The following is a 17,119-nucleotide window of genomic DNA, read 5'->3' on the forward strand; positions in this document are numbered from 1 at the left end:
AGTCTGGGCTAAACATGTGATGGCAGGTGTAGTGATAAACAGTACCCGCACCTCCCTGGGATCCAGCCCTTTGTGCAAAGTAAATCACTCCTAATTACCTTCCCACACAAATAAGGTTTAAGAAGCACGATGAACTCAGTCTGGAAAAAAGCCAATCACACAGAATATGATGCTTGCATTTATTATCTACAATGACTAATGCAAACTAAGCAGCAATTTATAATAATCTGGAAATAGAGAGTGCAAGCTATATAATGCCAATTATCAATCACAGATGAATATGCAATTATTTGGTTTTACGCTCCTAATGAAATGTAGATGAAGATACAATCTGATCACATCCAGGACCCTCGCCGCTACCGGTGCCTGGCACTCCTCAGCAGAGGAGGGGAGGACTGGCCAAGCCCCCACAGTCCTACACCAGAGCGGGGATGTGATGTTAGGAACCTCGGCCCTGATAGCGCACAGCTGGTCGTCCAGGCACTGTCCTTGATACGCACGTCTTTCCAACAGTCCAGGATGAGTCCCCCCTCCCTGGTCCAAGTATAGTTCTCTTATTAGGAGCTGCACGTCAATCATCATGACGTGTCAGCTCTTCGAGAAGCTTCTAGGCTCTTCCCTCCTGGCAGTAAACATGTTTTTTGCTTGGAAAGTTACAAGACTGGAAACAGCCAGTCTTGGCTCCCAGGCTTCGGGCACTGTTTCTTTGCATTCTTGTCTTATCAGTGCACCTGACTCGCAGAGCGAAGACGGGCAAAGCAATGCCTGGCTCCCACGAACTGCATGGAGCCTCTTGCTAAAGCACGATGTTTTATGTCTTCAAAAAAGGCCTTTGCAATTAACCCCTTGCAAGCATGCAGGCTCACCCAGTTTGAGAGTCCTGGTTGATGTCAGCATTTTCCTCCACGCTTCGAATAGGCTCTAATACACACAAGATAGCTCAGTGGGTTAGTGCAAATGCAGGTTACTGCAAGCGCCTAGCAGCTTATCACTACATTCCACCCCTTTCGAAGTGAGGCCTGAAAATGCTGACTCAGTTCCATGATCTGGAAGCATGCACAGTGTGCTGTAGGCCAATTAAGCGTTTCTCTAGCGCAGACATTCTAGTATAAAGGAAAGACATTCTGCGCAAGAGCCCAATGAAGACGATAAGTATGAATATTAGGGAAATCAGCAACCACAGCAATGGGTGCAGTATTATATTAAGCAGTTTAGTGGAGGAGGGAGACCATCCAGTGAATATATCCCACCAGTGGTGAGTAGTAACAGATTGCAGATGGTCAGCAGTTTTGATTAATTGGTTTCTGTCTATTATTAGCTTGTACTCTGCAGAAATAGCTGAGGTAGCTAGCGTCTGGAAATCTTTCCAAGCAGTTTGAGCAAACTGTCTAATAGCTTGAAGCCGGGCAGTAATCACTCCATAGGATAGAGTCCAGTTAAGCAAATGCGTGAGCTCAGCATGCAGAGTAGTGTGAGACCACTGGGTTAAAGAATATAGGGTATGAGTAACAATGTCTAGGATAGTCACAACTTGATCTACGCAAAATACTTGAGGATTCCCTAATAACCTATAATTGTTAATAAGCAAGGAATGATTAGTAACTACGCAAGCTGTATGCTGATCTATCTGAAAGATGTCAGTCCCATTTATGTGGTATTGCATCCAGGTGCACTCCCCTGCTACGGGATGCATGCATGGGTCCGGAACCCTCCCAGTTAGGGGACACACCCATCCCTGATCCCAGGGCATGCAGGTGTGACTGTGGATGGTGTAGTTTTGGCTGTCTAACCATTCCCCTCGTATTTGCGGAACCCACCAGGAACCATTGATTTTCATAGGCAGTACTATAAAAGGGCACCATATTTCTAGAGCATAAGCGGTCCTACTCACTTGCATTAACGCATGGCAGGTGTTATTCATGCAATCAAAAGCAAGCGGCTTAATCCATATGTCTGCTGGTAACTGTAGCTCTGTGTGCCAGTGGGTTGAAGATAGTCGCCCCCATTCGGAGCGGAAAGCCAACACCTGCTGATTTAGCAAAGTTTGCCATAAAATACATCGTGTGTCTTTAGCAGTTTTGTTGACCTGTCCTATGGCAGAGAAAATGTCTTCATAGCTGAAATTCTGCCACTTCCAATGGTTGCCAATACTTGTAGCAGTGTTGCGCAGGGTAGGACTTATCAATGGGCCCCACTGAGCCAGAAGTTTTATAGCGCCGCTGGCATCAGAACCCATAGTGGCTAACTTGTTGCGCACAGTTTCTATGTCAAAAGCATTTAAAGCCCCCGTTCCCACTCCCGCTGCACCCGCAATCAATGAATCTAAACCCCTAGCTACGCGCAATTTGGTGATGGGCCATAGAAATTGACTCCATTTATAGCAGCTTGGTAGTACTAAGGAGACATTGCCCCGTGACAAGTCTATGTCTAAGTGTACCTCTGAAATAATGGAAGCGTGCATCACATGTCTGCAATTTAAATGTTGTCTTACTATTGGAAAATCTAGCAGTTTTACCAACTCCACTTTGTGAGATTTGAAAAACACCATCCTCCAAGTGGGATGCCTACCATGTACAATATTGGTTTTTGATACAAACACCATACTACCATCTGGTATAGGCTGTTTCAACGTACAATTATATGAAGAACATGTGGCTAAGTTATAGTCCAGAAAATCTTGGCGAGTACACTCGTTGCAGTTCTTGGGACAAAAGAAACATGAAACATCAAACAAATTATTTGATCCATTCACTGAAACTTTTGGACCTAAAATCTCGTAGGCGCCAGTCATATGAGTTAGTGATAAAAGGTGTCCAACAATGTGCCAATCTAGAACTCTTCCAGTTCCATGTGGATACTCATTTGTAACGCTTTTCTCACAGGTTACGGTGCGGTTGTAGTTATCACGCAGGACTGGAGCATCAGGTGTAGTGCATGCGATTCTCAGAGTCCATGTAGTGTCTTGCAATAACCCACTCTTTACAGAGAAAGCGTTGGTTTGGCAGGCCAGGAGCACCCACAGCAAGGCAAGTCCCATCCCCTTCATACTGCTCTACGTTCGTGGTGTGAGCCTAGTAGCGGGAATATAAACAGGCACATCAGAATTATGCAAAAGTACAACATAAGTACTTCCAACACCTTGACTTAACACTTCCCCAGCCTCAGGCTTTTTGTTAGGATGGTGCACCCACACCTTTTTTCCTGTGCTACCGAAGCCTCCTTCCCCCCTCAATGTAGTGTCTGGAGATTGCTTGCTTTCTACTACTAGGGGGACAACTGCTTGTTCACAAATCAATTGTGCAATTCAGTCATATTTGGTTAAGGGTACTGCAGATGCACCAGCATTATGTAAAAGTACCGAAACAGTCCCTCTATAATCAGGATCAATCACACCTCCTAATATGTCAATGCCTTGTTTTGCCAGGCTGGATCGTGCAGCAATGCGTCCATAAGTGCCAGCCGGCAATTTGATGCCAATACCCAGCGAGATGGATTTGGTTTGCCCCGCCGGTATAACATCATCTTCACAGGTAGATAGATCAAGTCCAATGCTGCCTGCAGTGGCTTGCACAGGCAGCTTAGCTTCTTTGTCAGTTTTCCACACAACAAGAGTCTTTGTAGATTCCACTTTCTCACTTGTCAGTCTCACAAAGGGTGTCTGGCGATTTCCCAGTGGACGATTGTTCAGTTCAAACAGTGCATGTGCCAGATGTTTGGACCACCCCTTGAGAGTGTGAGTCTTAGTCAGCTTCTTTATTTGTTGCTTGAGCAGCCCATTGCTACGTTCCACCAAAGCAGAGGATTCTGGGTATCGGCTGATGTGCAGTGTCCACTTTATGCCTTGCTCTAGTGCCCAGTCTTGCACATTGTGTCCAGCAAAATGGCTGCCTTGGTCTGATTGGATTTCATCCGGGATGCCATAGTGTCTGATGAGGTATTCCATGCCTTGCAAGGTAGCCCGTTGATCTGCATGGGCAGCTGGATAAGCTAATAACAGTCCAGAGTATGTGTCTACCATGGTCAACACATAATGCTTTCCATTCTCGGGCGGTAAAGGGCCAATGTAGTCAACTTGCCATACGCTAGCAGCTCTTTCACCTCTTCTCAAAGGGCCTTGAGGCTTCCTCTCCAGAGGGTAGTGCTTCACTTCACTGCACACGGAACATTGGGAGGCAGCTTGTCTGGCTTGATCCATGGTAATGGGCAATTGTCTCTTTTTTGCCCATTGGTAAGTTCCTGTTTGCCCTACATGCCCTGAGGTTTGGTGTGCCCAATCCGCCATCCCTTGCAGCACCTCAGCTTCTTGCGGTGTTGTCACTGGGCGAATCTTTGCCATTTGGTCCACTTCATTGTTGAACAGGGCAGCCAGTGAGGTGTCAGGGGGCATGTGTGCATCGACATGCCCAATGCAGATTTTGCACCTCTCACCTTTGCACCACATCTCTTCCCAGATGTCTGGCCCTCCCCAGATCGGTGTGTTCTTGATCTGCCAACCATCTCTTCTCCATGCCGGTGCCCAATGTGTCAGGCCTTGATATGTGGCCCAACTGTCTGTGTATATGTATGCAGTTTCTGTTTCCTTCACTTGTTCAATCACGGAGGCCACTGCTTGCAGTTCAGCATACTGACTTGATCCTCCCACACCTTCTCTCATTAGCAGTGTTTCTCGATGGGGCTGGAATGCGACAGCTTGCCAGTGTCTTTGCCCTTTATCATACTTTGCCGTGCCGTCCGTGAACCATGCAGACTTTTGTTCTTCTTCTGTCAATGTATCATAGGCGGGTGCGACTTTGAAGGGAGATTCTGGCAACGCCACAGGGGTGTTTGGTTCAGGCATCGCATCCAGATCTGCTGCCTCCAGCATTTGTTCTTGCAGTCTGGAAACCCCTGTGCGGCCAGCTTTCGCACGTTGCTGTAAATACCATTTCCATTTGACATGAGTGGCGTCTTGTGCTCTGCCACTTTTCCCATTTGCAGCAGTGTCACGCACCCAGCCCATGATTGGAATTTCTGTGCAAATTGTCACTGGTTGCTCGCCTGTGATTCTTTCAGTTTCAACTAGAGCCCAGTACACTGCAGCAACTTGTTTCTCAAGAGGAGTGTATCTTGTCATAGGATCTGTGAGTTTCCTTGACCAGAACCCCTGTGGCACTCTTTTATGTCCTTGCTTTTGCCACAAGCTCCACACAGCCACGTCATTGTAGACAAGAATTTCCAATTCAAAAGGATCAGTTTTTGTCAGGGGCCCCAGCGTGATGTAATTTTGCAATGCATCTTTAGCCTGTTGGAAGGAAGTCTGTTGCTCTAGGCCCCATGTAAAGTCATGTTTCTTTCTGGTGACTTTGTAAATGGGTTTCAGTATCAAGCTTAAATGAGGTATGTGATTTCTCCAAAACCCCATTAACCCAATGAATCTTTGTGCCTCTTTTTTATCTGCTGGTGGAGCCATCTGTTGAACCATATCAATTACCGGGTCGGGAATTTTCTTAACTGACCCAGACCAGATTGCACCTAGAAATTTCACCTCTTGAGCAGGCCCCTGTACCTTTTTGGGATTTATGGCCCACCCCCGATTTTGCATGTGTGTGATCAACTTTTCAGCAGCGTTTTCTACATGTTCTTTCTCAACACTAGTCAGCATGATGTCATCAATGTAATGAGCAATAAATACATTATCCAATTGCACCATCTTTAAGTCTCTGGCAATCAATCCATGACACAGAGTGGGACTATGCACATACCCCTGGGGCAATTTAGTAAAGGTAAATTGTCTGTCTCCCCAAGTGATAGCAAATTGGTCTTGTGATTCAGTGTCAATATCAATGGAGAAAAATGCATTGGCCAGGTCAAGGACCACATGCCATTCACCCACTTCTCTTGTAAGGTTTTCAATCAGAGTGATGATGTCTGGCACCGCCGTAGCTAAGGGCGGCACCTTCTTGTTCAAAATGCGGTAATCAATTGTCAGACGCCATGCCCCATCCGGGCGGCGGACAGGCCAGATCGGCGAGTTGAATGGACTGACTGCCGGCCTCATTATGCCAGCTTTCACCAATGACTCAATAGTTTCACCAATCTCTTTATGTCCTCCTGGCAACCGGTACTGTTTCACACACACTGGGTCAGCAGGAGGAGGTAAATGCAAGGGGGACCATTTGGCATGCCCAACCACAACAGGGTTAACAACTCTCACATGGATTTTTCGATTGCCAAAAACAAATTCGCCTAAATCTGTAGTCACACTTTTGCCCAACAACACATCCATGCCAAGGATGTACTCTGGTATATCTGCAATCAAAACATTTGCTGTGAAAGGCAATCCCTCGCCAATTGACATTTTTACATTAAAGGCTTTTGCAACAGTTTCTGCTCCCCCATAACCATTGACCAAAACTCTGGGACCAGACAATTTACTGGGATTGCCATTCAGAATGGTTACCTCAGCTCCTGTGTCTAATAGAGCCAAAACATGTTTTACTTTCTCATCCAAGTACAAGGTAAGTGGCACAAAAGGGCGTCTGTCTCTGGGACTAGTTATCTTTATTAACCGTACCTCAAAGACAGAGCCAGCCCTTCAATCAAAAATGGGGTCTGGGACCTCCCACTTGTTCTTTGCCAAATCAGGGTAACCTTTTGCTCGCACTTTGGGCTTTAACACCTCCTCTTCAGAGGGTGCAGAGGGCTTAGTTTTTTCCCGTCCCTGTCTTTTTAATTTCTTCCATTTCTCAAGCAGCTCAGATGTGGGTTTACCATCTATCTCTTCCCTTGGAATTCCTGCTTTTAGCAGGTCCACCCACATTTGTTTGCGTGTGATCTCAACAGTATCAGCTTTCTCTTTAGACTTTACACTTTTACCACGCTTTTTTTCTGAATCATTGTTTGCAGCCACTAAACGCGCTGCTTTGCGTACATCCAGCCCTTCTAGTTGCCCTAACAGAAGTGCCACTTCACCAATGGCTTTGCCCTGCGCTGGACCCAGCAATGAAAGCAATGCGCCCTTCATGTGACTCGGTGCATTTCTTAACAAACGTGCGCGCATGCCAGCTGTAAACAACTCCATGTCAGGCCCTGCAAAATTTGCACTGTACAGTGCACACTGCAAACCCATCTCTCTAAGCTGGTTTGTTGCTTCAGTTAGTGACTGCCAACAGCCCCAACTCTCTTCCATATCCATTGGACTCCCATACAGATTCATTAGGGCAGTCTGAAGCCAATTAAACAAGGAATGAGAACCTTGCTGTCCGAGCGCACCGCGCACTATCTGTCCCAACATCACATTAGTAGTGAGTGAACCCATCTTTAACAGTTCCTCTGGGGTTAAGAAGATACTATCGGCACCCGTGTCCCAGATGCGAAGGAACCAAGTCAAAAGTGCTTCACCTAGCTTCTGTCTAAATAACTTAGCAATCTCTAAAAGCTCTGTCTGTGTATAATCACGGACAATCCTTGTATTTTGAATATTTGCACCGCCAGCTTGGCCTTTTGATTTGTTAGTGATTAACGGCCGTGCTGGATAAACACATTTCTTTGGAGCACATTCCAGCTCCTCTTCATCAGACCAATTTAATTCAGCAAGTCTAATTTCAACAGACTCATTCCAGTCGTGTGCTTGCTCAGTTTCACTATCACTGACTTCACCCGACCATAAATTTGGGTCCCAGTTATCTTTCCTAATTAGCGCGCGAATCCTTATCTTTGACGGATTGCCCCGCCGCTGTCTGCGCTTGTGCGTGGCTACACGCACAGCTAAAGAGGCACACCTGTCCTCCATCTGATCAGCCCGTTTAACGGACGATTCAAGGGTCTTTCTCATAATAATTTGTTGCTCTTGGAGCAGGGATATCTCGTCTGTTAATTTACTAATTTTAGCATCTTTAAGCAATTCATTCTCATGCACCTTTCTGAGCGCCTGCAGGAATAACCAGCCTATGTTCCCTGCTGCCTTTAGCTCCTTTCTGCATTTCTCAAGCGGTAAACTCTCCAAGCACTTACTAATTACCGCCGGGGAAACATCATTTTCAAGCATGTCCCATGCCCTCGGTGCCGAGTACCGATGCAAAATATCTGCCACACCCGACCAAGCATTTGATGCCGGCCATCCTGGAATGTGACAGAGTGCACTATCTTCCCCATTGCATTCATCTTTTGTATTTCTTTTCCAGAAGGGCATCGTGCTCGTAAACCCTGCTCACAGCGCCAAATGTAGTGATAAACAGTACCCGCACCTCCCTGGGATCCAGCCCTTTGTGCAAAGTAAATCACTCCTAATTACCTTCCCACACAAATAAGGTTTAAGAAGCACGATGAACTCAGTCTGGAAAAAAGCCAATCACACAGAATATGATGCTTGCATTTATTATCTACAATGACTAATGCAAACTAAGCAGCAATTTATAATAATGTGGAAATAGAGAGTGCAAGCTATATAATGCCAATTATCAATCACAGATGAATATGCAATTATTTGGTCTTACGCTCCTAATGAAATGTAGATGAAGATACAATCTGATCACATCCAGGACCCTCGCCGCTACCGGTGCCCGGCACTCCTCAGCAGAGGAGGGGAGGACTGGCCAAGCCCCCACAGTCCTACACCAGAGCGGGGATGTGATGTTAGGAACCTCGGCCCTGATAGTGCACAGCTGGTCGTCCAGGCACTGTCCTTGATACGCACGTCTTTCCAACAGTCCAGGATGAGTCCCCCCTCCCTGGTCCAAGTATAGTTCTCTTATTAGGAGCTGCACGTCAATCATCATGACGTGTCAGCTCTTCGAGAAGCTTCTAGGCTCTTCCCTCCTGGCAGTAAACATGTTTTTTGCTTGGAAAGTTACAAGACTGGAAACAGCCAGTCTTGGCTCCCAGGCTTCGGGCACTGTTTCTTTGCATTCTTGTCTTATCAGTGCACCTGACTCGCAGAGCGAAGACGGGCAAAGCAATGCCTGGCTCCCACGAACTGCATGGAGCCTCTTGCTAAAGCACGATGTTTTATGTCTTCAAAAAAGGCCTTTGCAATTAACCCCTTGCAAGCATGCAGGCTCACCCAGTTTGAGAGTCCTGGTTGATGTCAGCATTTTCCTCCACGCTTCGAATAGGCTCTAATACACACAAGATAGCTCAGTGGGTTAGTGCAAATGCAGGTTACTGCAAGCGCCTAGCAGCTTATCACTACAGCAGGGACCCCATATGCAGGGATGTACCTTGCATTCTATGACTATACAGGCATACAATGCGTTCACTGGCTATGGTTGGCACCCCTGATCCATTGTAGTCTTGGCTAAACATGTGGTGGCAGGGACCCCATATGCGGGGCTGCACCTTACATTCTATGACCATACAATGCATTCACTGGCTATGGATGGCATTCCTGATGCATTGTAGTCTGGGCTAAACATGTGATAGCAGGGACCCCATAAGCAAGGCTGTACCTTGCATTCTATGACTATTCAGGCATACAATGCATGCACTGGCTATGGATGGCATTCCTGATGCATTGTCGTCTGGGCTAAACATGTGATGGCAGGGAGCCCATATGCAGGCCTGCACCTTGCATTCTATGACTATACAGGCATGCAATCCAGTCACTGGCTATGGATGGCATTCCTGATGCACTGTATTCTGGGCTAAACATGTGATGGCAGGGACCCCATGTGCGGGGCTGCAGCTTGCATTTTATGACTATACAGGCATGCAATGCATTCACAGGCTATGGATGGAATTCCTGATGCATTGTTGTCTGTGCTAAACATGTGCTGGCATGGACCCCATATGCGGGTCTGCATCTTGCATTCTATGACTATACAGGCATACAATGCATTAACCGGCTATGGATAGCATTCCTGGTGCACTTTAGTCTGGGCTAAACATGTGATGGCAGGGACCCTATATGCAGGGCTGCACCTTGCATTCTACGAATATACAGGAATACAATGCATTCACTGACTATGAATGTCATGCTTGATGCATTGTAGTCTCTGCTAAACATGTGATGGCAGAGACCCCATATGCGGGTCTGCATCTTGCATTCTATGACTATACAATGCATTCACTGGCAATGGATGGCATTCCTGATGCATTGTAGTCTGGGCTAATCATGTGATGGCAGGGACCCCATATGCAGGGCTAAACCTTCCATTCTATGACTATGCAGGCATACAATGCATTCACTGGCTATGGATGGCATTCCTGATGCATTTTAGTCTCTACTAAACATGTGATAGCAGGGACCCCATATGCGGGGCTGCACCTTGCATTCTATGACTATACAGGCATACAATGCATTCACTGGCTATGTATGGCATTCCTGATGCACTGTAGTCTGTGCTAAACATGTGAAGGCATGGACCCCATATGCAGGGCTGCACCTTGCATTCTATGACTATAGAGGCATACAATTCATTCAATGGCTATGGATGACATTCCTGGTGCACTGTAGTCTGGGCTAAACATGTCGTGGCAGGGACCCCATATGCGGGGCTGCACCTTGCATTCTATGACCATACAATGCATTCACTGGCTATGGATGGCATTCCTGATGCATTGTAGTCTGGGCTAAACATGTGATGGCAGGGACCCCATATACAAGGCTGTCCCTTGCATTCTATGACTATACAGGCATACAATGCATTCACTGGCTATGGGTGGCATTCCTGATGCATTGTAGCCTGGGCTAAACATGTGAGGTCAGTGACCCCATATGCCCGACTGCACCTTGCATTCTATGACTATACAGGCAACACTGCATTCACTGGCCATGGATGGCATTCCTGATGCACTGTAGTTTGGGCTAAACATGTGATGGCAGGGAGCCCATATGCAAGGCTGTACCTTGCATTCTATGACTATACAGGCATACAATGCATTCACTGGCAATGGCTGGCATTCCTGATGCATTGTAGTCTGTACTAAACATGTGATGGTAGGGAGCCCATATGCAGGCCTGCACCTTGCATTCTATGACTATACAGGCGTGCAATGCATTAACTGGCTATGGATGGCATTTCTGATGCATTGTAGTCTGGTCTAAACATGTGATGGCAGAGAACCCATGTGCAGGGCTGCACCTTGCATTCTATGACTATACAATGCATTCACTGGCTATTGATGTCAATCCTGATGCATTGCAGTCTGGGCTAAACATGTGATGGCAGGGATCCCATATGCGGGGCTGCACCTTGCCTTTTATGACTATACAGGCATACAATGCATTCACAGGCTATAGATGGAATTCCTTATGCATTGTAGTCTGGGCTAAACATGTGATGTCAGGGACCCCATATGCCCGACTGCACCTTGCATTCTATGACTATAAAGGCAACAATGCATTCACTGGCTATGGATGGCATTCCTGATGCCCTGTAGTTTGGGCTAAACATGTGATGGCAGGGACCCCATATGCAAGGCTGTACCTTGCATTCTATGACTATACAGGCATACAATGCATTCACTGGCAATGTATGGCATTCCTGATGCATTGTAGTCTAGGCTAAACATGTGATGGCAGGGAACCCATATGCGGGGCTGCACCTTGCATTTTAAGACGATAAAGGCATACAATGCATTCACTGGCTATGGCTGGCATTCCTGATGCATTGTAGTCTGTACTAAACATGTGACTGTAGGGAGCCCATATTCAGGCCTGCACCTTGCATTTTATGACTATACAGGCAACAATGCATTTACTGGCTATGGATGGCATTCCTGATGCACTGCAGTCTGAGCTAAACATGTGATGGCAGGGACCCAATATGCAGGGCTGCACCTTGCATTCTATGACTATACAGGCAACAATGCATTCACTGGCTATGGATGGCATTCCTGATGCATTGTAGACTGGGTTAAATATCTGATCGCAGAGACCCCATATGCAAGGCTGCACCTTGCATTCTGTGACTATACAGGCATACAATGCAGTCACTGGCTATGGATGGCATTCCTGATGCATTGTAGTCTGGGCTAAACATGTGATGGCAGGGATCCCATATGCGGGGCTGCACCTTGCATTTTATAACTATACAGGCATTCAATGCATCCACGGGCTATGGATGGAATTCCTGATGCATTGTAGTCTGGGATAAACATGTGATGGCATGGACCCCATATGCAGAGCTGCACCTTGCATTCTATGACTACAGAGGCATACAATTCATTCAATGGCTATGGATGGCATTCCTGGTGCATTGTAGTCTGGGCTAAACATGTGATGGCAGTGACCCCATATGCAGGACTGCACCTTGCATTCTATGCCTATACAGGCAACAATGCATTCACTGGCTATGGATGGCATTCCTGGTGCACTGTAGTCTGGGCTAAACATTTGATGGCAGGGACCCCATATGCAGGGCTGCACCTTGCATTCTATGACTCTACAGGCATACAATGCATTCACTGGCTATGAATGTCATTCCTGATGTATTGTAGTCTGGTCTAAACATGTGATGGCAGGGACCCAATATGCAGGGCTGCACCATGCATTCTATGACTATACAGGCATACAATGCATTCACTGGCTATGAATGTCATTCCTGATGCATTGTAGTATGGTCTAATCATGTGATGGCAGAGAACCCATGTGCAGGGCTGCACCTTGCATTCTATGACTATACAATGCATTCACTGGCTATTGATGTCACTCCTGATGCATTGCAGTCTGGGCTAAACATGTGATGGCAGGGATCCCATATGCAGGGCTGCACCTCGCATTTTATGACTATACAGGCATACAATGCATTCACGGGCTATGGATGGAATTCCTGATGGATTGTAGTCTGGGTTAAAAATGTGATGGCATGGACCCCATATGCAGGTCTGCACCTTGCATTCTATGATTATAGAGGCATACAATTCATTCATTGGCTATGGATGGCATTCCTGATCCACTGTAGTCTGAGCTAAACATGTGATGGCAGGGACCCCATATGCAGGGCTGCACCTTGCATTCTATGACTCTACAGGCATACAATGCATTCACTTGCTATTGATGTCAATCCTGATGCATTGCCGTCTGGGTTAAACATGTGATGGCAGGGATCCCATATGCGGGGCTGCACTTTGCATTTTATGACTATACAGGCATACAATGCATTCACGGGCTATGGATGGAATTCCGGATGCATTGTACTCTGGGCTAAACATGTGATGTCAGGGACCCCATATGCCCGACTGCACCCTGCATTCTATGACTATACAGGCATACAATGCATTCACTTGCTATTGATGTCAATCCTGATGCATTGCCGTCTGGGTTAAACATGTGATGGCAGGGATCCCATATGCGGGGCTGCACTTTGCATTTTATGACTATACAGGCATACAATGCATTCACGGGCTATGGATGGAATTCCGGATGCATTGTAGTCTGGGCTAAACATGTGATGTCAGGGACCCCATATGCAGGACTGCAGCTTGCTTTCTATGACTATACTGGCAACAATGCATTCACTGGCTATGGATGGCATTCCTGATGCACTGTAGTCTGTGCTAAACATGTCATGGCAGGGACCCTATATGCAGGGCTGCACCTTGCATTCTATGAATATACAGGCATACAATGCATTCACTGACTATGAATGTCATGCCTGATGCATTGTAGTCTCTGCTAAACATGTGATGGCAGAGACCCCATATGCGGGTCTGCATCTTGCATTCTATGACTATACAATGCATTCACTGGCTATGGATGGCATTCCTGATGCATTGTATGCATTGAAGTCTGGGCTAATCATGTGATGGCAGGGACCCCATATGCAGGGCTAAACCTTGCATTCTATAAAGGCATACAATGCATTCACTGGCTATGGATGTCATTCTTGATGCATTGTAGTCTGGCCTAAACATGTGATGGCAGGGACCCCATATGCAGGGCTGCACCTTGCATTCTATACAGGCATACAATGCATTCACTGGCTATTGATGGCATTCTTGATGCATTGTAGTCTGTGCTAAATATGTATTGACAGGGAGCCCATATGCAGGGCTGCAGGCATACAATGCATTCACTGGTTATGGACGGCATTCCTGATGTATTTTAGTCTGTACTAAACATGTGATAGCAGGGACCCCATATGCGGGGCTGCACCTTGCATTCTATGACTATACAGGCATACAATTCATTCACTGGCTATGGATGGCATTCCTGATGCACTGTGGTCTGTGCTAAACATGTGATGGCAGGGACCCCATATGCAAGGCTGTACCTTGCATTCTATGACTATACAGGCATACACATCATTCACTGGATATGGATGGCATTCCTGATGCATTGTAGTCTGTGCTAAACATGTGAAGGCATGGACCCCATATGCAGGGCTGCACCTTCCATTCTATTACTATACAGGCATTCAATGCATTAAATGGCTATGGATGGCATTCCTGATGCACTGTAGTTTGTACTAAACATGTGATGGCAGGGGCCCCATATGCAGGACTGCACCTTGCATTCTATGACTATACAGGCAACAATGCATTCACTGGCTATGGATGGCATTCCTGATGCATTGTAGACTGGGCTAAATATCTGATCGCAGAGACCCCATATGCAAGGCTGCACCTTGCATTCTGTGACTATACAGGCATACAATGCAGTCACTGGCTATGGATGGCATTCCTGATGCATTGTAGTCTGGGCTAAACATGTGATGGCAGGGATCCCATATGCAGGGCTGCACATTCCATTCTATGACTATACAGGCATTCAATGCATTAAATGGCTATGGATGGCATTCCTGATGCACTGTAGTTTGTACTAAACATGTGATGGCAGGGGCCCCATATGCAGGACTGCACCTTGCATTCTATGACTATACAGGCAACAATGCATTCACTGGCTATGGATGGCATTCCTGATGCATTGTAGACTGGGCTAAATATCTGATCGCAGAGACCCCATATGCAAGGCTGCACCTTGCATTTTTTGACTATACAGGCATTCAATGCATCCACGGGCTATGGATGGAATTCCTGATGCATTGTAGTCTGGGTTAAACATGTGATGGCATGGACCCCAAAAATCAGGGCTGCACCTTGCATTCTATGACTATAGAGGCATACAATTCATTCAATGGCTATGGATGGCATTCCTGGTGCATTGTAGTCTGGGCTACACATGTGATTGCAGTGACCCCATATGCAGGACTGCACCTTGCATTCTATGACTATACAGGCAACAATGCATTCACTGGCTATGGATGGCATTCCTGATGCACTGTAGTCTGGGCTAAACATTTGATGGCAGGGACCCCATATGCAGGGCTGCACCTTGCATTCTATGACTCTACAGGCATACAATGCATTCACTGGCTATGAATGTCATTCCTGATGCATTGTAGTCGGTCTAAACATGTGATGGCAGGGACCCAATATGCAGGGCTGCACCATGCATTCTATGACTATACAGGCATACAATGCATTCACTGGCTATGAATGTCATTCCTGATACATTGCAGTCTGGTCTAAACATGTGATGGCAGAGAACCCATGTGCAGGGCTGCACCTTGCATTCTATTACTATACAATGCATTCACTGGCTATTGATGTCAATCCTGATGCATTGCAGTCTGGGCTAAACATGTGATGGCAGGGATCCCATATGCAGGGCAGCACCTCGCATTTTATGACTATACAGGCATACAATGCATTCACGGGCTATGGATGGAATTCCTGATACATTGTAGTCTGGGTTAAACATGTGATGGCATGGACCCCATATGCAGGGCTGCACCTTGCATTCTATGATTATAGAGGCATACAATTCATTCAATGGCTATGGATGGCATTCCTGGTGCATTGTAGTCTGGGCTACACATGTGATGGCAGTGACCCCATATGCAGGGCTGCACCTTCCATTCTATTACTATACAGGCATTCAATGCATTTAATGGCTATGAATAGCATTCCTGATGCACTGTAGTCTGTACTAAACATGTGATGGCAGGGAAACCATATGCAGGACTGCACCTTGCATTCTATGACTATCCAGGCAACAATGCATTTACTGGCTATGGATGGCCTTCCTGATGCACTGTAGTCTGGGCTAAACATGTGATGGCATAGACCCCATATGCAGGGCTGCACCTTGCATTCTATGACTCTACAGGCATACAATGCATTCACTGGCTATGAATGTCATTCCTAATGCATTGTAGTCTGGTCTAAACATGAGATGGCAGGGACCCAATATGCAGGGCTGCACCTTGCATTCTATGACTATACAGGCATACAGTGCATTCACTGGCTATGGATGGCATTCCTGATGCATTGTAGTCTGTGCTAAACATGTGAAGGCATGGACCCCATGTGAAGGGCTGCACCTTGCATTCTATGACTATACAATGCATTCACTGGCTATGGATGTCAATCCTGATGCATTGTAGTCTGGGCTAAACATGTGATGGCAGGGACCCCATATGCAGGGCTGTACCTTGCATTCTATACAGGCATACAATGCATTCACTGGCTATGGATGTCATTCCTGATGCATTGTAGTCTGGGCTAAACATGTGATGACAGGGACCCCATATGCAGGGCTGCACCTTGCATTCTATACAGGAATACAATGCATTCACTGGCTATGAATGTCATTCCTGATGCATTGCAGTCTGGGCTAAACATGTGATGGCAGGTGTAGTGATAAACAGTACCCGCACCTCCCTGGGATCCAGCCCTTTGTGCAAAGTAAATCACTCCTAATTACCTTCCCACACAAATAAGGTTTAAGAAGCACGATGAACTCAGTCTGGAAAAAAGCCAATCACACAGAATATGATGCTTGCATTTATTATCTACAATGACTAATGCAAACTAAGCAGCAATTTATAATAATGTGGAAATAGAGAGTGCAAGCTATATAATGCCAATTATCAATCACAGATGAATATGCAATTATTTGGTTTTACGCTCCTAATGAAATGTAGATGAAGATACAATCTGATCACATCCAGGACCCTCGCCGCTACCGGTGCCCGGCACTCCTCAGCAGAGGAGGGGAGGACTGGCCAAGCCCCCACAGTCCTACACCAGAGCGGGGATGTGATGTTAGGAACCTCGGCCCTGATAGCGCACAGCTGGTCGTCCAGGCACTGTCCTTGATACGCACGTCTTTCCAACAGTCCAGGATGAGTCCCCC

This window comes from Ambystoma mexicanum, chromosome 2q (genome assembly GCF_040938575.1).
Source record: "Ambystoma mexicanum isolate Mex_15411 chromosome 2q, UKY_AmexF1_1, whole genome shotgun sequence".
Classification (NCBI taxonomy): domain Eukaryota; kingdom Metazoa; phylum Chordata; class Amphibia; order Caudata; family Ambystomatidae; genus Ambystoma; species Ambystoma mexicanum.